At 37.4% G+C, this 25,068-nt stretch overlaps 1 protein-coding gene across 1 annotated transcript in view; it reads right to left on the bottom strand.

Moving 5' to 3' along the window:
• Positions 1-25,068, bottom strand: part of GPR158 (G protein-coupled receptor 158) — a 396,975-nt gene that overhangs the window by 121,204 nt on the left and 250,703 nt on the right. The window lies entirely within an intron of this gene.

The raw sequence follows: 25,068 nt of genomic DNA, 5'->3' as shown, positions 1-25,068 counted from the left end.
ACCATTGCCTATTTGCAACTCTTCTCACATGATCTTTCATGCATACATTTTTCTGTTATCATTCATACCACTTCAAAGTTGTTTATAATGCAGCCAGCTTGCACCTATCTTGGCAAACTCTTCAATTCCCTTTGGATGATCATCAGTTTTAATCCATCAGAGACAGTTTTCTATGACTATTGGACAACTGTTGTATAAATTTGAGTCATGGAAAGGTTTACAAGAAAATTAGGTTTACACAAATATAAATCACAATTTTCAATGACAGGAATAAACAAAAAGAGATGGTGAGGAATAAGCCCCAAGAGGATAACTGTTTCATTATTGTCAAGCATCTTTAAATCTAAACAAAAAAAGTCATTAATGTAACAAGCATTGTCTTTTGAATTTCTGTAAACATTATTTAGAGACAATAAGCTGTGATAGAGAACCATAGGTGACTCCTGCCTTTGAAACATACTGGCTATGTGACTCTGAAAAGTCATTTGGCATCTCCAAAACCATAAATTGCATTGGTAGATGATATTTCTTCATAGCAGTTCCCGACACCAATAAGATCATAAATCTTTTCCAAAAAGGACACCTCCCTCTCCCCCAAAACCCCTTCCACAAAAACTGTTACCAAGTAGCTTTATTTTCTTTTTTAAGAGCTATTTGTTTGTGTTTAAAAACAAGTTAATAAACCACCTAATACTTTCATAGATTTTTATAGTCTAAAAAATGCTTTCCTTGTAATGGGCCACTGCTATCCAATAAAGTAGCTTATTAAGGTATCATTATCTCCATTTTACAGTTGAGAAAATTGAGAATCAAAAAAGCTAATGACTTATCTATGGCTATATAGCTTGAAACTTAAACTCAAATCCCCTGACTCCAAGTTTCTTCTAATCAAACCATGCTAAAGCTTCTGTACTTGATAAAGATGGCTATCTAAGCCTGAGATATCATTTTGCTCTATATTCAATTAGTTTAGTTTAGTTTGTTCAGACCTGTGATCTCATCACTACAGGAAGTTCCTTACTAGTTACAAAATGATTGGCACTTTCTCCTTAAATTTAAAGTGTTGCCTGGGGCACTGAAAGGTTGAGTAATTTGCCCAGAACTACACTGTCTCCATTTTACACCACCATCCTTAAATAACATTTGCAAACAGCAATTGTTCCAGAAGAAAAAGAACTATAGAAAATTCAGCACCAAGGTAAAATAAAGTGTATGAAAAATTAAATTCATTGTCTACACAAATAATAGAAGAAAACAATTTCAAGGATAGTTATTCATCACATTTTACACCATTGGTGGGTAGCAGTAGTAAAATGATCAACTTGAAGACTGCTGCAATTTTTATGCCAATATGTGCCAAAAAGATGAAGAGGAAGTGGAATTCTATGGACTTGACAAGATTTTCTAAAGTTAACATGCACTTTGATATCAATTGAAAGTCAAGTCAATAAACATTTATTAAGCACCCACTATGGGCCAGGTACTATGTGGAAAAACTGGGGATACATACCCAAAAAGAGATCAAAGAAAAAGGAAAAGGACCTGTATCTACAAAAATATTTAAATTAGCTTTTTGGTGATGTCAAAGAATTGGAAAATGGAGAGAGTGTCAATCCATGGAGGAATGGCTGACCAAGTTATAGAATATGATTGTGATGGAATACTATTGTGCTGTAAGAAATGATAAAGAAGTGGTTTCAGGGGAAAAGCCTGGAAAGACTTAAGTAAACTCATGCAAAATGAAGTGAAATCCAGAGAAGTGTACATAGTAACAGCGATATTGTAATGATAATCAACTGTGAAAGACTCTGTTCAATATAATGATGAATGATAATTCCAAGGACTCATATTGGAAAATATTATCCATATCCAGAGAGAGAAAGAGAGAGAAATGATAGACTTTGAGCATAGAGTGAAGCATTTTTTCCCTTTGTTTTTCTCTTCTTTTTCCCTCAATATAGCTAATATGGAAATGTTTTCCATGACTTCATATGTATAAATGGATTTCTATTTCTTGCTTTCTAAATGTGTGAGGGGAGGGTGGAAAAAAGGAAACAATTTGTAGCCGAAAATATACATTTTATATGGACTGGAGATACAAAGAAAAACCATAAAAAATTATTTGCCCTAAGGAGCTTACCATCTAATGAGAGAGACAATATGCAACTATATACAAGTAAGACATAAATAGATTATAATAGAGATAATGTCTGAGGAAAAGCTTTCAGAAGGAATTAAGAAGGAATGAGAAAGGATTCTTAGAGAAGGCAAGACTTTATCCGAGATGTGAAGGATATTGGGGAATCCAGGCAGCAGAGATGAGGGTAAAGAGAATTCTATTCATGGGGGACATTCAGTGAAAATGACCAGAGTCAGGAGATGAGTATCATAAGAAACAGCATGGAGGCCAGTATTACTGGATCACAGAGTATGTTGAGGAGCTTATATAGGGAGAAATAGGGGGGAAAGTTGGAAAGTGGACAGCTCCAGTTCTAAAAAAAAAAAAAAAAAAGTCAGAACTTGTAGATTGCTCAGAAGCCTCACATTTTACATCATGAATACTTTCTCACAGTATTGATCATGGTACATTCTGAAGAAGATCCTAAAGAAAATGAAATTGACTGTTTTAGCAGGCAGGAAACTACAAGTTGCTAATGCAGGAATCAGATCAGAATTAGCTCTGGGTATTGGTCAGACCATAAACTAGTTAGAGTAAGGATTAAAATCAATATCACATTATAAGACTAGAGATGAGAAAATTATACTTTGAACTACTGCAACTGTTTCAAAATGACTTATTCAAATAGGTCCCAAATGGAGAAATAGAAAAAGGTAAATAAATTTATCTCGATTATCAACTTTTCCTACATGTATTGGTAGTATAAGATAACCACTGTAATAAAGATGACAGAATAACCCAGAAACCATCTTAGTGTATAAGCAATTACCCTTCTTACCAGAGAAGTTCAAGAACCATGGTTAACACTAGTTTAGACTATGACTTCATTTGCAAAGCCCTTTGGTTGATAATGAAGATGGTAGAAGATTAAAAGTAGTAGCACCTTGCCAAAGAAACAAAAGCAGGTATTCAAGAAGTTAGGCATGAAACCCAAATTATCCATGTTATCCCAAGATCATTCACAAATGGAGTTGGCAGGAGAACCACAAATAGATATAGAATGGAATAAATATGTTGATGTTTCTGTAATGATCTATTTTCATCATTGGCAACAGGGAAAACAACATATTTGGACCCTAACACTTCAGTACCCAATGTTATACAAAAAAGTGGAATGGCTTGTAGACCAAATGGGGAAGAATCTGGAACTTGACCAGACCAAGGACAAATTGAAGAAATACATTCTGGAGAGCACATGATATTGAAATTACTTGACAGTTTATCTCAGGGAGGAGAAGAAACTGAAATAAAAGGGGAAAATAACTGACAATATTAACATCCAGAAAAGGCAACAAAGATGCCTACTTTCTAATCCCTAGAAAATCTCTACCGAAATGAACTACATGCATATCAAGGGTATTCACAGTAAAAAATATGAGAAGGCTAAATGTGGAGATTTTCAAATGATTCTGTACAGCAGACCACATTTTTAGAAATACAGCTGACATAAAGGTGAAGAGAATGAACACAAGGTCCCACTGAGCAGTCCTCCTGAGGAGTCCCTATAGAGAAGTTCTCCAGGTGCACCTGTTAGCAGATAGTACTAAACAGATTTCATCAAGTCCCAGGAAAAGCTTAGGTCTCCTCAATGAGATAATGATTACTTTTTAAAAAATAGTGCCATTCTGAAAACCTATCTTACACTCCAGGAAATTAGGGGAGAAGGGGAGATGCAGGGTGGAGGGATGATGGAAGGGAGGGCAAATGCGAGGAGGAAGCAATTAGAAGTAAACCCTCTTGGGAAGGGACAAGGTCAAAAGAGAGAATAGAAGAAATGGGGGGCACGATAGATTGGAGGGAAATATGGTTAGTCTTACACAACATGACTACTGCAGAAGTCATTTGCAAAACTACACATATATAGCCTATATTGAATTGCTTGCCTTCACAGTGGGGATGGGTGGGGAGGGAAGAAGGAAGAGAAGTTGGAACTCAAAGTTTTAGGAACAAATGTTGAGAAATGTTTTTGTGTACAACTTGGAAATAAGAAATACAGGTAATGGGGTATAGAAATTTATCTTGCCCTACAGGACAAGCAAGAAGATGGGGATAAGGGAAGGGAAGGGTGTTAGAAGGGAGGGCAGATTGGTGGAAGTGGTGATCAGAATGAAAGGCGTTTTGGGGTGGGTGGAGGGGAGAGATGGGGAGAAAATTTGGAACTCAAAATTTTGTGGAGATGAATGTTGAGAACTTAAAATAAATAAATAAAATAAAAAAATAGTGCCATTCTATTAATTTTCCTATAATAGTCAGCAGAAATGATGTTTGCAAATGGTTCCTGATAATAATGTACTCATTAGGAACATCTGAAATCTTTCATTTTCATTCATGTAAGACATGAAAAAGAGAGGTGGTTCTCTTTCCTGAGTGAGGAAAAATTTGGAATATTTGGAAATTTTACAGAAGTTGTCTGAATTGGAAAGGAAGGGGACAGAACAAACTCTGCCTCGGTGGATTATAATTAGACCAATTATAGTAACTGAGTGCTAAGCGTAATTTCTGAACTCTATACTTGATGAAACTTGGTGAATTTAAGATCTACTATAATGGATTTTTGATAAAGCTCCTCCCCCCATAAGTAACTTTACTACTACCTCTAAATGGACATAGTCTGGTTATCTTTATTAGAACTTTATATCTTGTTGAAATTCTGTGACTTCATTCATCTTTTCTCATTTCTAATTTTTCAGACTGCCATCTTCTCATCTATTGATTCAAAATCACAGAATAAGGTGACCTCAAAGTTCAACTAGTACAAGATCTACATTTTATAGATGAGAAAACAAGACTTGCCCAAGCTCACCCAGTATCAGAAACAACATTTGAACTCAGGTCTTTTAAGCAGAGTCAACGTTCTTCCCCTAACCCATATCTAGACTATTCAAAACATTTCAAAGGTAGAAAGAGACCTTAGAGATCATTTGATTCAATATCATCTCACAGATGAGGAAACTGAGGAATGGAGTTGGTAAATGACTTCCCCATGCTCACACAGATAGTGAGTAAAGCTAGGAGAAGATCCTAGGTCTTCCAACCCCTACTATACTCTTTTTCTAAAGTATTATACTCCATCTAGTCCCTAACACACCTCCCTTATTTAAAAAAAAAAAAACCAAACCTTAATTTTCCATTTTATCAATTTGCTAAAATTTGGAATTTAGTTTTAATGTAATTTTTTTAAAAAATAGAATGCATGAGAAAATGAGTGGAGCTGAGAGAAATAAAAAAAAAAAATCCCACATATCAGCTATGCCACAGGGGCTCAGCTTACACAGCAGTTCTTAATAAAAACTAGAAGTTTTGATATTGCTGGAAAACTGAAATAACCCAAACTACTTGAACTGTCATTCTCAAAACCCATATGGGAAAAATCATCCTAGGTCCTGACCATTCTGGTGATTATCTAATTGCCATGGGGCCAAGCACACTGAAAGACAATAACTAAAAGGAAGTTCTGAAGGAAAGCTTACAATTAAATAACAATGACAAGCATTTTTCACAAACACCATCTGCATTTTGAGCTGAACAGTAAGAATGCTGCTTTCTGCCCAGTTTTATTAGATGAATGTGGCCCCAAATAGGACTTCAAAGATCTTTTACTTGGCTCAATTGCCTGTGCTTCTGACAAATGACTATTCTTAAACCCACCACATACCAACCACTATATTACAACATCACATAGTTAATGATTACCCTCCAGGGGTAGCGAACCTGCTGCCTCTAGGCCACAGGTTCCCCACTCCTGCTAGACTTTCACCATAGCCATAAGCAACTTGGGGTGAGTGGGGATTTGCCCCAGGGGAAATGGAATTTAGAAGGCATACATTGGCATCCAGCATGGGGAGAATATTTAATAAATAGTCTCTACAACAGTGGGTGCAGTGGGTAGGACAACAATCTCAAAACTCCCACCTCTTCTAGTGATCTAGCACTGTCCTATGGTCTGGTAAAGTCAGAACCAGATTTCCCATAATATTCACGATGATGATCTTGAGAACCTGTAAAGTTCCCAAGGACCATCTAAATCACAAAATATGAATACAAATGTGTGGTTTTAATGTTAAGTGTATTTTATTCCAAATCTTTGAAAACATCCAAGTACAGTATATAGCTATCTACATATCAATAAGTCTATTCCACCTTTTAAGATGAAATTATTTTCAAGGTAACTGCCCTTCATTTGAATTTAAATTTATGGGTATTTCTTTCTGGTTTTGTGTGTGCATTTGTGATGTGATATAATGTGATGGTGTGTGTGTGTGTGTGTGTGTGTGTGTGTGTGTGTGTGTGTGTGTGTGTAGAATAGACCTGTGATTTCATCAGTATACGGACATTCCCTATTATAAACCTCCAGTACCAACACAGATGTGCAAAGCCTCTTAAATATAGTTTTAGACTTTCCTGGAGCAGTGAGAGGATAAGTCACTTGCCAAGAGTCACATAAAGAATATGTTTCCAAGCTGAGGCTTGGCCTCAGGTTTTCCTGGCTCCAAGGCAAACTTTGTATCCACCATACCTAGATGTGTCACCACATATATGTACGTGATCCTGTAAGGGCAAGCAAAGTAGGATCTTTTGTTGTTTTTGTTTTACTAAAAGTGCCACTGAATAATGTGATCAAGGAGGATCTTTCCCACCCATTGTCAGGCCTGGGAAGATGTGTAGGAAGGTCCAGGCCTTTTGTTAATGAGGCATTGGCTCTCAAGGGATGTGATATTCTCTGGCTCTAAAAGTATATAAAGACTCTGAGGTACTGGTTTTATTTTAGGGCTTACTGACTGGAAATGTTTGGTCAGAGAAGGATTCTGGCAAGTCACTAAGGAGCACCCTAGCTTTGAAAACCCAGATGTCAGTGCTTCCCTCTGTGGTAACTAGGGTCAGATAGTTTGGACCTGTCTGTTGAATTCAGGCAGAAGCAGCCAGTCTGTTGATTCTTGATTTTTCTGTATTTTCTTTGAAGCTCAGGGTGCTGACTCCCCTGAACTAGGTGAATGATACATGTGCTTGGTTAAAGGAATGATACATGTGCTTGATTAAAGTGATTGTTAACCCCTCCAAAGTTGCTTTTCCTTTTATGAATGAAGATCTAAGAACTTGTGATAGCAGGCCCCTCCTGTGTATGTTGAGGTGCTTACTAATACAGTTCCCTCTCATATGAGACTAAGAGGATATGAATAACTACAATGACAGTTTTCTGTTTGGCTCAGGAACTGACTAAATTAATGACTTAGTAAGGGTTGAATTGGTGTGAATATTTAGGTAGGGGAAAGGACAGTAGCTTCCTTATCTCTCCACCTGGTCACCATGTGTCCATAACTATATGATACCTCTGTTTCTTTTGTCTTTTGGGCTTCTTCTTTTTTGACCTTTGGCAGATAAGCACATGTAGTTGGGATAGACCAGATTGCGACTTTTTTGAACTTTGAAAGATCTGAAGAGTTATCAGTGGTCCCCTTGACAACCAGAGCTAGCAGCAGCAGTGGTTGAGTCTGGTGAGGAGCTAGCCCTGAGAAACACCTCCTCTCGTTTTGCAAAAAGCTTTTCAATTTCACTAAACAAGGTTATCTATTTTATTTTTTGAAATTGCCTCTATCTCTAATTTGGTTAAGAATTCATCCCTTAACCATAACTATGAAAGGTATATAATCTGTTGCTCTTCTATTTTTATTGTATGATCTTTAATATTCAGGTCACTTCTATTTTGAATTTATCGTGGAAGATTGTAAAAAGTGTTAGTCTATGCATAATTCCTGCTGGAGTGCTTTCCAATTTTCCAAGTAGTTCTTATAAAATAGGGATTCTTTCCTTGGTAATGTATTTTTTTCAGATTTATCAAACATTATGTTTTTGAGTTCAAATGTTTCTGATTCTTCCTCATCTAGTCTGCTCCATTGATCTACTTTTTTTGTGCAATAGCCTTCTAATTGGTTTTCCTGCTTCCAGACTGTCCCCTCAACAATTCGTCATATACAACAAGGCTGCCAAAATAATCTTCTGCAGGCAAGTGACCAAACTGCTCCCCTGCTAAAAAAAAAAAATCTACAGTGGCTCCTCTCATTTCTAAAAACAGGACATAATACAAAATAATAAGCTCGACATTTAAAAACTTGAAGGGTCTGGTGCTGGCCTGCCTTTGAACATTTATTTTATATTGTTCTTCTTTACACATTCTAAGTTTCCAGACAGTCTGGCATCATAGCTATTCCTACATGCCCTCTTCAATCTCTTTGACTTTGTGCAACAATATCCTGATGCCACTCCATCTCCTAAAATCTCTAGTTGCCTTCAAAGATCAGCTGGAGAAGAAGCCTTTACAAATTCTTTAGTGCCTTCTCCTTCTGGAATTTACCTGCTATCAATCTGTTTATATATAATCCACCTGCAGTTCTATGCCAACTCCCTAAAGGCAAGAAATATTGCCAGAGGTTTTTTGTCTTGTCTCTAGCACCTAGGACAATGCCTTTCCCTCTGGGAGGTATTAAGTAAATGTTTTTCCCCACATTGAGCAGAAGAGAGGGAATTTTCAAACTAGTTGGACAGCTTGAATTATTTGCTTGTTGAGTGGTTTTCAGTCATGTATAAAACTTCATGACCCCATTTGGGGCTCTCTTAGCAACGATATTGGAGTGGTTTGCCATTTCCTTTTCCAGATCATTTGAGAGCTGAGGAACTGAAGCAAACAGTGCTAAGTGACTTGCCCAGGGTCACATAGCTAGTAAGTGTCTGAGGCAAGGTTTGAGCTGAGGAAGATGAGTCTTCCTGACTCCAGACCTGGAATTCTATCCACTGCGCCACCTAGCTGCCCTCTTGAATTATTAGAAAGTGAATAAGATTAGAATGTCATATGTGTCGCTGACCCAGCCATATGATAACGTCTACAAATACAGTTTCTGGGAATTCTGCAAGTGAAGAGACGTCAACAAGGAGAAACAAGATATTCTGTGAAAAAAAAAAAGCTGAATGATTCCAGATCTAGGTTCATTTCCTATCAGTTTGATTCCAGGTGAAGTAGACCTGATGTAAAAAGATGTGATTCAGCAAGTCAAATAAACAGAGTCCCTGGATTGACTTCGTCTGAATAATTTTTTGCTCTTTGTTGCATTTTCTTTTCCCCATGTGGCCCCAACACATACAGCTTCCTAGGGCACCTGGATCATTCAGAGCCCAAGAGGATGACACTTTGGATTGGAAAGCTGAAACTTCTCCATGGAAAGGGGGATGTAATAAGCAAATCTGCAAACTAAAAAGCACAACAGTCACAAATATCTCAGTGAAAGTTGCTTACTACTACTTGAAAGAAAGAAAAAAGATTTATCTACTGCGGGTTTTGGTAAGAATTGCCCAGCTATTAGAAACCTCCACCTGCCCTACCAAGTATCTGCTCCTACATAAAATGAAAAACATACTTGAAATTAATCTAACACCTCTCTTCCCAGGAGTCTGAAGCATTTAAAAAATGATGCATTCATTTTCACAGCCTTTAACAAGGTGAACAGCGGGGAAGTTGTCATCTCCTCCCCTTATTTGGGGGTGGAAAGCAAGCCTGGATTCTGAAAATAAATAATAAAGCCTTGCCTTTTATCTAGCACTTCCTGATTTTCAGGCCACTTTTATATAGTGGCTCCCCACTAGAATCCAGTGAGGTAGGTAGAGCAGGTATTATGATGAATCTTACTATAGCTTCCATTTTCAAAATAATATTGCTTTTATTACCTCTGAATAGAGGGGTTGAGCCACTTGGTCAAAGCTATTTAACTAGTTAAGTATCTAGCAGAGATCAGCATAACGTCTTTGCTCAGCTCTTTCTTTTTTCTATATTCTCTCTCCCACATTATTTTTAAACAGATGCTAAGGAGAAAGATGGTAAGAAAGAGGTCAAGTAAAGAGTTATGCCTGGGAAATAATGAATCAAGGGGGATCAGTGTTGCAGATTGGAAGTGAGGCAGTGAATCAGGGAAGCAATCAATAAAGAAAATACGCAGTCTTCTCTGGCTGGTCCTAGAAAAAAAAATTAGAAATGAAAACCTAGTTTTGCAGTTCTTTGTAATACTGGCCTCCTTGCTGTTCCTTGAACAAGATATTTCATCTCCTGATTGGGTATTTTTCATTGGCTGTCCTTCCTGGTTGGAATACTCTCTACCCTCATCTCTGCCCCCCAGCTCTCCTGGCTGCCTTCAGGTCCCAGCTAAATTCCTACCTTCTACAGGAAGCCTTTCTCAATTGTTCATGATTCTAGTATCTTCACTCTATTGATTATTTCCAAATTCTCCTATATACACACCTTGTTTGTACCTAGCTGTTTGAATATTGTCTTGCCAACTAGACTGTGAGCTCCTTGAGATCAGAGACTGTCTTTTGCCTTTTCTTATATCCCCAGTGCTTGGCACAGAACTTGGCACATAGTAGATGTTTAACAAATGTTTATTGGCTGACCACTGAGTGACATACAAGGAGTCCCTCTACCTTTGTCAAAGGAAAGCACCACCTCCATCTCAGGCTTCTCTGTTGTTATGGTTTTGCCTGCTCAAGCTTCCTTCTGACATATACTTTCATGCAGGACAGCTAGGTGGTGGATAGAGCACCAGTGCAGGAGTCAGGAGGACCTGACTTCAAATCTCACCTCAGACACTTGACTCACTAGCTCTGTGACCTTGGGCAAGTCACTTAACCCCATTTGCCTCATCCTGGGTCATCTCCAGTCATCCTGATGAATATTTGGTCACTGGATTCAGATGGCTCTGGAGGAGAAGTGAGGCTAGTGACCTGCACAGCCCTCCCTCACTCCAAACAGAGTCAAGTGCAAGTCATGTCATCATTTCTCTGGCATGGTCTTCTTTGGCAATGAAGGATAAACAAACACACTTTCATGCAATTTTGTTTATCTAAAACTATGCGGGCTAGAATAGGACTTAAAGAATGGGATGTCTGTTGGAGATTTGTATTGATCCAAGCGACTGTGTTTCCTCCATAGTCCCTTGGTTGTAATTAGATCTACATTTTAGTGATTATTCTGTAATACTGAATGGAACACCAGTTTACCCAACAATCAATTGAAATGCTTTTTAATTGGCTAAAGATGAATAAAAGAAGATCTTACCATTTAGTTTAGATGACTCTCAAAATGGTTTGCACAGGCACTTTGTACTTCAAGGAGGAAGACTTCAGAGGTTATCATTTCTACCCTCCCCATTTTATAGATAAGGAAACTGAGGCCCCAGAGAGGTTGCGATTTGTTTATAGTTGCAAAGCTACACTGTAATAACACTCATTTCTCCTGAAAGAAGGCTGGGGAGCCTTTTACTTACTTAGGTAGCCTGTATAAGCTACAAATGAAGCCAGGAGTTTCTGGAGCTCAAACATTGTGTTTTCCTGAAATAAAACACCATGCTGTTTAAACATTGCCCAACAAATAGTACAGTTTTCCAACTATGATGAGCAAATTTTACTTTCCAAGTCCTATTTAAACAGTGTGAGCCAAGAAGGAAAAGAGAAAGAACAAAAGTCAAAGGAAAGAAACACCTGAGCAGCTCCCTTAATGCTCCAAGAAAGTTTCTATAAAAGGGAACATGGGTAACAGCCTTTAGCATATTCTGAATTACCCTGTGCCCCCTGAAAAATATATTAAGAACTTTATTAACAGAGATTAATTCAATATAGGGCCCAAAGAGCCATTTTGACAATCTATAGTGAAATGGTAATTAATTGTCAGATCTATACTTCATTCTATACTTCACAGAAATAGCCTAAGTATCTGTACAATTACTTCCCACTAAATATACATAGCCTAAAACATTTCTGGAGTCCCATTCAGTAGAATTTCATGGGTAGCACCAATTACCAGTGGTCCCTGATTGGCTGGCAACAACTGAACTCTGCATAGTATACAGAAATAAAGGGTACAAGCATAAAGCCAGACAGAAAACATATGCCATAGGATCATTATCATAGATGCTGAGAAGATACAACCAATTATTAATGTGTCAAAGCTTAATCTCAAGAGTACCCAATGTTGTTCACTCAGGGATTTCCCTTGAGATACTGGCTGCCTTTGGAAAGGCACTGACAAAGAGGAAGGAAAAGGCAGGAGAAAACAAAAATCATGGAAAGTGAAAGTTGGAAGACAGCTTAGTGATGTCCAATCAGTTAGTCTGATCAATTAGTTAATCAATTAGTCCAATCCAGTCACAAAAGGAAACCCCACCATAGCCTGGATGGCAAGTGTATGCGTTTTCCACAGAATTATCTGGGAAGCTGGATCTTCTCCAAAATCTAATACATAAATTAGAGTGCACAATAGGTCTAGGCCCATGAAGAATAAGGGTTTTGTCCTTAGAATCACCTACCCCTTCCCCTGTAGAACCTACCCACTTTATGGATAGAAAGGGGGCATAGTATGGTCTCTGCCTTTCAGGGGCTTCCATAAATTGAACCAAGGCACTGACATCTGGTGGAAGGAGAGGGGCAGTAAGGAAGTGTTACTCCTTTCCTGGAATCTACCATCCCAAGTTTGAGAATTACCTGCCCAATTGCCCTCAACAAGGATACAATGCCCCCATCACATCACTAGACCTGAGGATTTATGCCACATTGGATTCTCAGTACTGGAGATAGGCAGCAAATACTGAACTTCTCTACAGTGATTTCAGGGCCTATCCCCTCAACCCCAGGAGAATTTTTCCCAGGTTCCAGAATTCCTAACTACAACTCAGTCCCTAAGAAGCAAATGAGTGGTATACACAAAATTCAAGTAGCTACCCATGCTGTACGTTCACCCCTACCCATTTCCTTAATTAAAATGTGCCAGTCCCATGTCTCATTCTCTCCAGGTTATGTTCTCTAGCTTTCAAATCAGCAAATGGTCTGACTAAATCATCTGCCCAAGGGTATTAATCACTAACAGGGAAATCATGAATATTAGAGCTAACAAGGGGATACTAGAGTTAGCATTTCTCTCTTCCGTGAACTCTGTTAAGATTTTTTTCAAACTTCTTAAGAACTCATTCTACTGTGTATTACATGTAAAGTCTCTATTTCCCCTTTAACTTTATGAGTTTCTTGAAGCCAGAGACTGCATCTTATTTTTCTTTGTATCTCCCTCCTTGCCTTGCACATGGAAGAATCAATCAGGCAATAAACATTTATTAAGTGCTTACGATGTACATCACACACAGCTCTAAGTGTTAGAGATACAAAGTAAGGTACAAGACAGTCCCTGCCCTTTAGGAGTTCACAGTATCATAAGAGAAGATAACAAGCAAATAGCTATGCACAACAAGCTACACAAAGGATAAATTGGAAATAGCTCCATTTCTTTCTCCAGTGGCCCAATGAACTTATTGGGATGTTAGAGCTGCAGTCAACCTTAGAGAGAATTTAGCCCAATCCCTTTATTTTCAACATAAGGAAACTGAGAGGAGAAGTGAGACTGGTGACCTTGAAAGGACAGCCCTCCCTCATTCAAAATAAAATCAAGTGCAAGTCATGTCATCATTTCTCTGATGGCATGGTCTTCTTCAGCAAGGAAGAATGAATACAAGGAAACCAAGGCACTGAGAGGAGTAACTTGTCTACAGTTAACTAGCAACAGAGCTGGGTGTAGATGCTCTAAAATATATTTTATGAATTATGAATTATTGAATTTTGTGAATACTGATTCCAGGGACTTACACAGTAACAAGAGTTGAGATTATTACCCTGGCCTCCTCACTCCCAGGCAGTGTTCTTCCTAATATAAATGACTGGCTTAATGTTTTACTCCAAGAATATTTATACTTCAATTGGACCACCTCCACATGCATAAACCATAATCCAAAGGAACGCATGGGCAGCTAGGTGGCACTGTATTGCACAGTGATGGGCCTGAAAGTAAGGAAGACATCTTCCTGAGTTCAAATCTAGCCTCAGACACTTACTAGCTGTATGAACTCCAGGCACATCATTTAACCCTATTTGCCTCAGTTTCTTCATCTATAAAATGAACTGGAGAAGGAAATGACCAACCACTCGAGTATCTCTGCCAAGAAAACTCCAAAATAAGGTCACAAAGGGTTGAATGGGACTGAAACAACTGAACAACAAAGGAGAGAATATTTAAAGGTGTAATTTCAAGTCAACTAACATTTATTAAGCACCTACAATGGCTGGGATTATAAAGAAAAGCAAAAAACTAGTCCCTTTTCTTAAGGAGTTCACAATCCAATTTTAGGAATCATCCAGGCAGTACTGATGAAGATACTTCTGGACTGTGGGGGCTTTTCTAGTACTCTTCAAATAATATGCATTCCCTGACTGTCTATGTCTATGCATAAGGTTAATCTTGGAACATTACATTATAGTGGTAGATATCTTAAGATGATGACCACAGAAACAGACATAGAGTTAGGAAAGGGAAGTCAGTGTTCTGGTCCAATCCCTTTGTTACACAAATGAGGAAAGTGAGACTCAGATGTATTAGTAGACATGTAAGCCTAGATCACATAAAAAGTGAGTCATAATTTGAATCAGGGTCCTCTAATCCCAAACCCAGTCTTCTTGCCACTGCACCAAGGGAACAATGCAATAAACAACCTAACATAGTGTATTAAAGGTGTATCAATCAAGTACGTCTCTGCCACAACTGCCATGCTCACATAATATTGTAAATTTCGAGGCATTGTTTTCTTTTCTTTTCACAAAGATCTGCATCTCTCTTGTTGATTGATATTCCAATGTGAGTTCTTCAAAGAAGTTTAGCCTGGTAGGGCACTGTTGTTGTACAAAATCCTTAGATGTTTTAGTTTTTCTTACAGATTTAAAATTCAGATCCCTTCCACTCTAAATTTTAAGCTTCACACTAGAAAAAATAAGTTTGCCATTGTTGAACCATGTTCATTGTCTAATTTAGCTTTTCTATACTTTTTTTCATATGTATGTATATTTATATGCATACACTCAACTAGTTACCAAAAATGTGTGAAACTAAATGTAGGACAAACAAATGTCATCAGTCTTCCATCTGTTGATCTCCTCCCTCTCTTTAGTTAGGTCTTAACTGACTGACTTCAGCTCAGTTTCATCTTTCACCTTTCTACTTGAAATAGATCCATGGTCCCCAATTATTAGGGGAAGTGGATATGTTCAAAGGACTTGTTCTTATAGTATTTGCTTGTATTTGTGTCAAAATATTTTTTAAAATCACAATTGAAAATAAATATATGAGAATACCATAGTATTCTACTGCATAATCTTTGGGACCCCCTCCCTTAGGGAGAGAAGCCCAATTATTGGTCAAAATTTCCTAATTTAGATTGCATAGATAAGAATAAATTGCATCAGTTTGTCATTGGCATATGGGTGTTTGATGATAGCCAAAGAGTTGGGATTAAGGGGTAGGTCCATCAGATGGGAAAGTTTGGACCACAGAAATGTGAAGGTGTAAATGAAAGGCCATTCTATGAATATAATTTGTGCAAATGACAGACTCAAGGACAAGGGCAGAAGATACTGAATCACAATATCTGGATAGAGTGAAATGGAAGAGAAAACTTCACCAACAAAGTTAAAGCAAATAAGATTCTGAAGAGCGGGATTTCTTTCAGGAATACTAGTTGAGTAATGATACAAGGGATGCTAGTGTTGTTGCTTAGTCATTTTTCAGTCATGTCCAACACTTTGTAACCCTATTTCCTGTTCTCTTGGCAAAGATACTGGAGTGACTTTTCATTTCCTTCTCCAGTTCATTTTACAGATGAGGAAACTGAGGCAAACAAGGTAAAGTGACTTGTCCAGGGTGAAACAGCTAGTGTCTGAGGCCAGATTTGCATTCAGGAAGATATCTTCCTGATTCCAAGTCCAGTGCTTTATTCATTGTGCCACCTAACTGCCCTGAAGGGATCATAGGATCACAGAATTTAAAACTGGAAGGGATTTTTGAGATTAATTAATCCAAAATTTTTATTTTACACATGAATAAACAGGCAGTAAATTGTTTTTTCCAAAGTCACACGATTAATTAAACAGAAGAATCAGAATTTGTTAAGATAAAGAAAATTAGCCAATGTAGTTCAACAGTTTCATACTATGTCCACCATAATGTTTAGGATTTGGAGCTGAGTGGTTCAGCCCATGTGATAACATGCTGCCACTAGAGAGAAAATGCACTGTGCCTTGGTTTCATAATCTGTAAAATGAGAAGGTTGGATTAGATGGTTATTAGTATTCCTTTCAATTCTAAATCCTATGCTCCAGGGTATACTAGCTAAAGCTAAATCACACCAGGATTCAGAGTTAAAATTTACCATCGGATATCTACTGTTCTCACTCATAGTCCCTTAAATTAAGGGAAGACTACTAGATAATGTGGATCCAAAAAGTCTTACATCCCATCTCCTTTTGCCTTGTGAAAGTGCATTTCTCAGTCACCACTTCCTAAACCCTTCTTTTATAACCAATCAGCCCTACATTCCATTAGCCACACATGAATTTGTGTCATCATTGTGCTCTGAGTCCAGAGAAATATCTTATACTATACCCAGTATTAAGGCAGGACCATGAGAGGAGTATAACTGCACAGATACAACTGCTAAATACAAGATTCTCTCTCTCTGTCTCTCTCTGTCTCTCTCTGTCTGTCTCTCTCTGTCTCTGTCTCTCTGTTTCTCTCTCTCTCTTTATCTCTCTCTTTCTCTCTCTCTCTCTCTCTCTCTCTCTCTCTCTCTCTCTCTCTCTCTCTCTCTCTCTCACACACACACACACACACACACACACACACACACACTTACCCAAGCCTATGCTTTTAGCTATCACAAAGAAATAAAACAGTCAGCCAGCAGCAATTCCATTTATACATGCAAAAGATCCTGGATGACTCTACACATTCCCCTTGGGGATAAAGACTAATGGATGTTAAGCACAAGGGTGACTGAAGCTGCTTCTCAGTTTGCACCAGGGAATCTGCTTTTAAGAGTAAAGAGCTGAAAGCAGAATCTATGAAAATTTATTTGATATTCAGACTTTGCGAAATACTATACTTAAATCTTTACCATGTTATGTAGGTATGAGTAGGTGTGATCTCAATGTTATCGTCTCTCCTTGAGTATCAAAAACGAAAATGTCATGAAGTATCTTCTCTAACACCATGGAGTTATGGCTAAGTAGTTTACTAGAGCTCATTTGCTTTTGCATATGTATATGCGTGACTCCATATGTGAAAGCAAATACCATTTTAACTATACATTTATTAGAAAATAACAAATTTCAATAAAAATAAACTTGCTTTCTAGAAATTAATAACAATATTAACAGTAGCTAACAAAATAGCTATTAATAATACCTAACATTTTTGTGGCACTTTAAGGTTTGTAAAATGCATGGAACCTGTTATTTCATTTAATCTTTACAATGACCCTGGGAGATAGTGGTATTATTATCATCCCCTTAGAGAAAGATAGAGCAGCAGCAGGTTGAGTTTAGGTGACTTGCCCAGAGTTACACAGCTGGTAAGTGTCTGAGGCAGAATTCAAACTCTAGGTCTTTCCAAGTCCAAATCCATCGCGCTATGAACAGTACTACCTTTATGCCACAATCTAAACTCATTAATTTCAATTCATAAATTAGAGCAATTATTTTAGTCACTCCCTATAATGTTATATCAGAAGATTCTATCTATTCATTTTCATTTACTTTTCCTTGTGAAAAAAATGGTCATATTTAAAATTATATTTAAAAACTAATTATGGAAATCAAAACCAAGGTTGGGTTTTTTTTCCCTTTTGTACTTCCTCATCCAGAAATCAAGCAGAGTGGAAAATCTTGGGGAAAGTCTGTGATTCTTGCTTTTTATGTTTACTCAGACAGGTCTGAGAGAATGTAGAGTCTTCATTTTGTCAGACAGGTGATATGGAAATTGATAAAGCTCCTTGACCAAGACTTGGGCAATCTAAGTTACTACCCCAAAGACCCTCATTGTAATATAGCCCAGGTTCTCATTGTAATATTCATTCTCTGATTAATTGTTAATCAATTAGAGTTGATTGCCACCTTCAGGAACACCCACTCTACCAAGGGCATATAAATTGTGAGCCCATTGCCATGAGGGGATTTTGGACTTTGAGAGTGCCACTGACCACTTTTTATTAATAAAAATGCTAGCTTTATTAATAAAATTATTAAATTATCTGCAAACTATGGCTCTCAAACTTTTTAAATGTCACACTTGTAAATGCCTACAGATCATAGGTACTCCATTGTACTGTTTTCTGCTTTGTAATATTTCATAAAAGTCTTTTCAGGTTTCTTTATATTTCTCATATCTTCGGTCTTAGAATCTAATACATTATTCCATGTGCTACTATAAAAAGAGCTGGCTCTGGATTGAGAGAACCTTGGTTCCCATCTTACCTCTGACACCTATTACTTATGTGACCTCAGACATAGGTTCTTGGACAAGTCATCTCAACCTCCCTTGACCTCAGTTTCCTGACCTGTAAGATGAAGGAATTGGACTAGATCCTGTTCAGCTCAGATCTAAGCTCTTATAACCCTGTCTTAACATACCATGATTTATTTAAGCAGTCATCTATTGGATATTTAGGTTCTTTCTAGGTGTTGCTATTATTAGTTTGCAGTCACATAGGATGTGCTCTGAAAATCTTAAACAAAAGGTTTTTTGCTTGTTTTGGTAAGATTTTAGGGATATATTCCCAGCAATGGAATTGCTGGGTCATTGGTTATGACAACTAGTGTAACTTTTAGTGGATACTACCAGATTGATCTCCAAAAACATTCTATAAGCAAAAAAATGACACTAAAATCTAAACTGAATTTTAAAATTATAAAATTTTAAATATAAAATTTTGAATTATAAAATTTAAAATGATAAAAAAAATTGTAGCTACAAGGAAATAGATACCCTCATTTTTCAGATAAAAATATGATGTGGTCCAGAGAGATCATAATTCCAGGAGGTCATACAATTATGTGACAAACCAGGTCTTCAATAAAGGGATATTTTTGATACCCTTCTTCCATCCCTCTCATCAAGGACAGGTATGGAAAACAGATTACAACTGGATCTGCCATGTGATAAACACACAATAGGGCAATCAAAGCCAGTACAACTATTTGATAAAAGCTCTAGCTTAACTTTGAATGATATTCCATGGCCTTGCAGTGCTGAATGACTCTCAGAAATAGATTAATTTAGTGTGTAACCATCAGGAGCCTGAGATACCACCCCAGGAGAAAAGACTATGGAGAACTTTTAGGGCAAAAAGAGAAGCAGTAAATAGCCACGGAATCTGCCCAGCATCATTGGTGGCTGTGAACCTAAAGGTGTCTTCATTAATATCCTTCAGAATCAAGTTCATCAAGATCCTACAACTGCTAGCGTTCATTCACCTCCAATCTGAAATTTCATTTTGCTTAGAGTTTGCGTATATTTCAGGCAGGTACATAGTACAGCAGAGAGAGTCCTGGACAAAGGGTCAGGAAGACCCAGGTTGAAAAAACTTACTAGCTCTGTTGGGTAAGTCACTCAACTGTTGTCTCAGTTTTCCCATCTGCAAAATGGTGATGATGCTAAATCCTGGACAAAGGGTCAGGAAGACCCAGGTTGAAAAAACTTACTAGCTCTGTTGGGTAAGTCACTCAACTGTTGTTTCAGTTTTCCCATCTGCAAAATGGTGATGATGATAATAGCACCTGCCTCTCAGGGTTGTTTTGATGATAAAATGAGATAATAAAGCATTTTGGGAAGCACTTTGCAAACCTTCAACCGCTATCAAATGTTAGCTATTATTATTGTCACTATGATGATTTTGCATGTCACAGAGTCTCCCCTAAAGCTCAGTGAACTTTATAACCATGTACCTAGTAGAGTATCTGGCACATCTTGCTTGTTTTGCATCACACCCAAGAACTATTTTACCTTGATACTGTCTATCTGCTCTGTGGCTGAATGGTTTTTATGAGCATTGTCTTCCCCAGAGTGTGAGCTCCTTGAAAGCAGGAAGTATATTTTTTTCTATTTGGTGGGGTTGTTTGGAATTAGGTTTTTATTGTATAAATACAACCTTAACTCTGCAGTATAGCCAGACTTGTGGAAGAAGAATAGAAGTGATACCCAAAGAGAACTGCAGAAACTGAGAGCAGAAGGATTACAGGGCATGAAACAGATGGAGATGAAAGTATGAAGGGGTGCTCTCCCTAACTACATAGGAATTGTTTTTGACTTAGACTGTTAAGTTCACTTGAGCCCCTCATCACCCAAAGAGGGCTAAAATCCTGGACTAGCCAATTGGACAGGATGATTGAGCCTTTATCAATAATCCTTTGCTATGCTTTCTGAGTGAACCTGAAAATCCTCCTTCTGTGTCAGCAACCCCACAACTTGATTAAGCTGATGAGGAGCATTCTTCCATTTATAACTCAGAAAGACCAGGTGCCTTGAACCCAACACCATCTTGGCCAATGGCATTTTTCTTATCTTTCTGTTTTATGATCCCCTCTTGTTATGACACTCTCTTATTTTATGATATTCCCTTGTTTGTGGCAAACAGAAACCAGATATCCTAGGGGCACTCTCTTCTTCTACAGAAACTATAATTTTGGCTAACAAAAAAACAAACATTCTGAAGTCAGGGGTATTTCCTTGCTTATTGGGAACTATAATCTTGGCTGACCAAAGACGGCACAGGCATCTTGAATGGGGGAGCGTTGTGAGAAGGGAGGAGAGAACACTTCTTTACTCTCTGGGTATATATCTCTTTCAATTAACCCTTTTTTGTGCTTAGTTCCTGACTATAGCTCCCATGCATTCATATGCATGCCCACCCACTTTAAGAGAAATAAATACAAATACAGTCTAATTCTGTTTGTCTTTCTTAGAATTCTGGAGGTTGACAAAGACAAAAAGACAAAACAAAATCAACTTGACCGAGCCATCCACAATCAACAATGGCGATCTTTTTACTGGTCTTGACACTTGGCCATGCCAGGAGCTAAAGCACTCTTAGCTTTGACAATGTTTATGCCAAATATCATATACTTGCAATACCAACCAGTCTTGGCAACATATTTAAAAAACTGAGAGTTATTTGTTCTGAGCCCAGAATTTGGCATGGACAAGATGCCAGGACCAGTGTGCTTCAGGATTTAGTTCTCCTCTCCCAAAGGCGGACTTGCCATCAATTCCATTATAGTCTGTGAAATCACCAGCCTGGCCCATGAACTTGGAAATAATTCTGTGAAGGCGAATCTTTTGTAACCAAATCTCTTCTTTTGAGTGCTCAAAGAACAGAAGATTTCTGCTGTCTACAGAAACTTATCCCAAATAGCTAGAAGGAAATATAGCCAGGAATGTAGAAGAACACAATGAGCTTTGGATATGGCTACAGGCGACTGGGCTTAGAGAAGCAGTTGAGGCAGTTGAGGCAATTGCAGCCCAGCTGTATCTGGAGGACCCAGGGAAGCTCCATGCTTTGGGTGCTTACCCAAGAGTTCTCATACAGTCAGTGTTTAATGATATTTTTAGTAATTCATTCATTCATTCATTCATTGAATGGGTGTATCTTACTCAAAGTAAGATTGTGATAAGACCTAAGCCTAAAAGGGTCAGGGTCTCATATTGCCTCCTGGGCCATTTCTAGTCATCTTGGTGAATATCATGCCATTGAATCCAGATGGCTCAGGAGAAGAAAGTGAGATTGGTGACCTTGCGCAGCCTTCCCTCACTCAAATCAAAGTCAACTACAAGTCATGTCATCATCTTGATGCCATGGTCCTCTTCGAGAATGAAGGCCAAACACAACAACATAATTCATTCATTCATTCATTCATTCATCCATTCATAGGGAACTTCCAGTATGGAACTTTTATTAGGGCAGACAGGTACTTTAGAGAAATTAAGTGACTTGTCCAGGAGCACACAACCATTCTATGTCATATACAGGATTTGAACCTAAGTCTTCTTGGTTTTGAGACTATTTCTCTGTCCACTGTTCTGTAAAATGAAGATAATAACAACACCTATCTCCCAGGAGTTTTATGAAGACAAAATGCCTCCTGTGGCACAGAGTAGGAACTTAATAAATGTTTGTTGATTGATTGATCTATTACAAGGGCTCCCACACAAGGACATTATCACCATCTCTATGAATGTCTTTCCACACAAAGCACAAAAATATTACCAAAATGCTTCCTAACTATAACCTGTCAGCATTTAGACTCTTTAGCAGGTAGGAGTTCTCCACCTTTTTTGTGTGTTGTGGATCCCTTTGGCTGTCTGGTAGAGCCTGTGGAATCCTTCTCAGAATGTTCTCAAATGCATGAGATAAAATACATAGGATTATTTTTTTAAATCAATTATACTGAAGTACAATAATCAAAACATTAAAAAAAAAAAAACAATTCACACCCAGGTAAAGAACCCCTGGATGACTATGCAAAGATAGCAGTGAGCCATAAGTGCTAGTAAGCATTACAACACATTATTTTTTTTCATATTTCTATCACTGCAAAAGATGAACAGAGGATTACTCCAACCATGAAAAGAAAAAAATTAAATCCCTTTTGTCTAATATAAAGAATGAATAAAAACTCTGCTTTTATTAGTAGTGAGGTTTGAATTAAAATGTCACTTGCCTTCCCCCATATCTTTATTTTTTTTTTTTTTTTGCTGAGTTGGCTGAGGGAGAGAGAGGTAGAGATGAAGATGGAACAAATGCACATGAATAATTCAGGTTTACATAAGTTCATACAAACAGGAGAAGATCCTTTATATTAAATGCTGTTTTGAGATACTCGGTAATAGAAAAGTATATAAGAAATGTACCTCCATTCAGATAATAGGTAAAAAAAATATTGGAATACAGTACTTCTGATATTCTCAATATTGTCCACATCACAGGATATAGTTGCCATTTTTTTCTCACAAAGATTGATATATTGTGGTAAGTTATCCATTCCCAATAATAATTCATGCACTGTGCAAGATAAACTAAAATGAACAATTCTGCGGATACATTTTCATGGATTATTTGATGCATTCTGGGAATTCTTTTTGTTCCTTCTCAAAATTTGGTTTTGACCCTTCTAATCTTGGCTTCAGGTTCAAATGCTGTTCTTCTGATCATCTTTGCAGCTGGCTCTTGATCTGTTTTTAGCTCTACAGAAGTATTGTTTCCATATCTTTCTCTTTTTTTTTTGCTCATTTTGTCCACAAAGAATGGATCCATGTTTTTTTCAAAATGTAGTCTATTAGAGACAGTACATTCTGTAGCCCTTGAAACTGAACATATGATTTGCCGTGTCAAAACAATGCCATCTTATTTCCCCTTTAGAATATTTGCAATCATTTATACATACTTCAAAATCCTCTTTGAGAACTTCTCAGCAGTTTGTGCTGGAAACTATTTCTCTGGAATGTCTCTATCCTGAACTTACTTTTGGACACTAACACTCATCACTGTATTTTCATATTCTTAAATGACTCAAACATTTCTTTCTAGGTGCCTTGATGTCTTACTCTCAGCCCTAAAAAATATGGACTACACCCCCCTCCCAAAACCTTAGGAATCCTCTCTAGACTCTTCTCTTTAACCCTGGTTTCTTTGATACTCCTTTCTTCTGGTTATCTGATAATCAATCTGATTTATCCTTAACATTATCTGTAGTCAAATCATTATCACTCTTCCATCTGCTAAGGATGCGTGTCCACAAGGCTCTGCACTTAACTTTAGGTTGCCACAGACAATCTTCTTCCTAACCAAAAGACCAATCAATGCTAACCCAGTATTCATGTTTTTTCCCCAGACTACTAATGCCATGGAGGAATGTAGTATAGAGTATTAGTCTCCAAAATTTTTATCATGAGACACGTCTATCAGCAAAAATTTTTGAGCATAAACCCCAGATAGATGTATATTTAGTTATGTCATATACATGTGGTACTTTGCTATAAATAGCTATAAAACATACACAAAAATAGAACTTAGAAAAGGATGAGATAGAGTGTAAGACTCCCTGAATGACTGCTGAAACAACAGTGGCCCATCAATGTTACCAAGTAGTTTCATGCATTGTTTTTTTCTCATTTTTCTCATTACAATGATCTTTCTTTGTCATCTTCCTTAGTGCCTTAGATGTACTAGAATCATGAAACATTAGAACTGGAGAACGGTTAGCCCAGGGATTCTGAACCTTTCTTGAGTCATGGGGTAAAGAACGCACATTCATTCTCTGGTACTCCTTTTCAGAACAAAACTTTTAGAGGCATAAAATAAAATACGGAGGAGTATAAAGAAAACCAATCACGTTGAAATACAGATAACAAAATATTTTTAAGTTTACCTGTCTCAGTCAAGAATATCTGGACTAGAAGATTTCTTAGTTCCTTCAAATTCTATATATTTTGACCCAAAGATTTGCTTGCTGTGCAATCATGGCCAAGTCATTAACTTCTCCTAAACTACAACTGTAAAATGTTAATAACAATGGAGACAACCCAGTGTTGAGAATCAAATGAAGAAAAAAAATGTGAAGATCTTTTTTTTTAAAAGCAAAACCTTATACAAATGTAAATTATTTGTAATACTAACTTTATGATTTGGGTGCCTTTTATCTTTGGGGAAAAATAGGCATGGAATAAGAACTTATTTATTTTAATTTTTAAGAAAACCCTCCCCTTCCCCTTTGTGAATTTATTAATTTTTGTCTTTAGTGTATTGGACATTGTTATTAAAGAAAGAACAGGAAACCAGAATGCCAGCTGGTGTGGCTATCTAGCAAACACCAAAAGAGTTCACCTCAGATGGGGGGAAATATTTTTGATAGCATGACTTTTAAAGGTCCCTACTAACTTTGAAATCCATCAACAAATCTCACTCTGAAAGAACAGTTATCGGTGTTTTGCT

This window comes from Notamacropus eugenii, chromosome 3 (genome assembly GCF_028372415.1).
Source record: "Notamacropus eugenii isolate mMacEug1 chromosome 3, mMacEug1.pri_v2, whole genome shotgun sequence".
NCBI lineage: Eukaryota > Metazoa > Chordata > Mammalia > Diprotodontia > Macropodidae > Notamacropus > Notamacropus eugenii.
This window is presented reverse-complemented; position numbering and strand designations above follow the sequence as displayed.